This window comes from Neomonachus schauinslandi, chromosome 1 (genome assembly GCF_002201575.2).
Source record: "Neomonachus schauinslandi chromosome 1, ASM220157v2, whole genome shotgun sequence".
Classification (NCBI taxonomy): domain Eukaryota; kingdom Metazoa; phylum Chordata; class Mammalia; order Carnivora; family Phocidae; genus Neomonachus; species Neomonachus schauinslandi.
The window spans coordinates 128,741,227-128,743,545 of NC_058403.1; positions in this window are offsets into that span (position 1 = coordinate 128,741,227).

Below are 2,319 nucleotides of genomic sequence, written 5' to 3' on the forward strand. Positions count from 1 at the left end.
CCCCGCCCCGCCAGGCCCCAGTCCTGACGCTCTGGAGATGCCATCCTCGTGGCCTCTTCCTCTGCTCGTTTCAGCCCACTCGAGTGCTGTGTGGACGTACTGACCTTCCTCTTGCTTGAGCTCTGGTTGGTGTGAACTCCTTAAAAGCATGGACTGTCATTCTCATCTCTATTCCCTGGGGTGTTCACAGGACTAGACATTCAGATGCTTATAGCCTGGTGGGGAGGAGGCAGAGAAAACCGGCCAGTGGAGTACAGGGGGTAGACATGGAGAAAACATTCCAAGCATTTGGGGACAGCTGGAAGCAATCCATGCTGATTTTCATGGTTTTGAAGTCTCTACCTGAATTGTTAAAATTGCCTTTTCTTTGTCCTATATAACGTCTACCATTCTGTGGGTCACTAGGCAAGGTATAAAGACTTAAATCCTAGGTACCCAAGGAGCCATGGCAAGCCACAGTAAAGATGTGATTTTGGGAAACTTAATACAAACTAGAGATTTGTGATGATGCCACTCATTAACTACTTTATTTCTATAGCAGAATCTTTTTTTTTCTGTGTGTGGAATTAATATATGTGTGCTTCAGTGGTGGGGAAACTTGAAAATTCCAAAATCCTTGCTGTCTTTATTGAGAGGCTGGTTAAGTAGGGTGTATGTATGGGGGTGTTTGTATGTGTGTGAGAGATGTATTTATTACATTATTTTGAAAGATAATAGTCTGTTATGTGGATGTATATTAGGTACAGCCAAATTGGATGTTTCCATTTGGCAAGGAAGGTAGGATTTCTGAAACTCAGGCCTTAACCAGTAGGTTGGAAGACAAGATCAATTGAAGCATTATGAAATGTGTTTTTGTTGCTTCTGTCCTGTCTATCTTGGATTCATTGTCTTATTCTTTAATGATTTTTAAAATCTTGTGCCTAAAAGTTTATTTTGCATAATTATGAAGTAGATGTGTATGTTTACATTTATGTAAAATATTTGCTGTGTAAAGTTTTTTTTGGTTTATTCTCTTAAAGATCACTATATTTAAGTAAAAAAAAAAAAGGTCAGCAATACACTCCAAGTCTTGGTGGATTTTATTTTCTTACTAGGAATCAATGAAAAATGTAGGATTCTATTAAGAATCCTTTATACTTAAGCCTACTTTATCGAAATGGAATCCTTTTTAATTTGGTGTTTATGATCATTAGGATAAACACCTCAGTCTTGAAAGGTGTGAAGTTCAAAACTAAAGGTTGTCTTTAGCAAGCCAAATGGCACCTGAGGCCATTATTTGGTCTGGAAAGGCAGCTTAGCTTTGCATCTGAGAACCACGCACGGGTTAAACTGAATGCGTAGACATAGCCTAGTCATTTTAGCTCACAGGTTCCTTCCACCCGCACTGCCATGCCACTCCTCCGTCCTCACAGACATCACTGGCTGGAAGTGATCCTGCCTCCTGCTTCCATTCCACATACAGCAGGGCCCACATCAGTCCTGTGGTCTTGGCTCCAGGTGGTCTATAAACTTCTAGGTGGGCAGCGACCCTTTTAATTCTCTAGTGTCTTTCACCAAATGGGTGTTCCATAGATTTGGATTGACTACAATTACACGTTAAGAGAACTAGGCTGGGGGCGCCTGGGTGGCTCAGTCGGTTAAGTGTCTGCCTTCGGCTCAGGTCATGATCCCGGGGTCCTGGGATCGAGCCCCGCATCGGGCTCCCTGCTCCACGGGAAGCCTGCCTCTCCCTTTCCCTCTGCTGCTCCCCCTGCTTGTGCTTGCTCTCTCTCAAATAAATAAATAATCTTTAAAAAAAAGAGAGAAAGAACTAGGCTAGGAATCCTCTGCTGCTTATTCTGCAACTGGCTTCCATTTCGTCAGGCGGAAATAGGAGTCAGACTCGAACCAGGACTCTCTGGGGTAGTGGCAGTGTACGTTCATCACTTAAGGGACTTTGATCCTGAGTTAAGTGTTGTTGCCTCTACAATGGTAGGTGACAAAGCATCCCAGTATTCAGTGGCTTAAAATAAGCATTTATTTTGCTTACAAGTCTGGATTGATGATTTAGACTGGGAGTGCCTGGACAGTCTGGTCTTGACCGGGCTCCGTATGTCTGGCAGTTGACAGATTCAGCTGACCCACGATGGCCTTGGCCAATTCAGGTGGGCTCCATGTGACTTAACATCTAGCAGCCTAGCATGGGCATATTGTCATGGCAGAGGCAGAGGTGCCAGATTGAGAGAGAAAACACCACTGCCTCTGTCACAATTGCTAACATGTCATTGGCCAAAGCAAGTCGCAGGGTCAGGTTCAGAATCAAGGGGTGGGCAAATACCG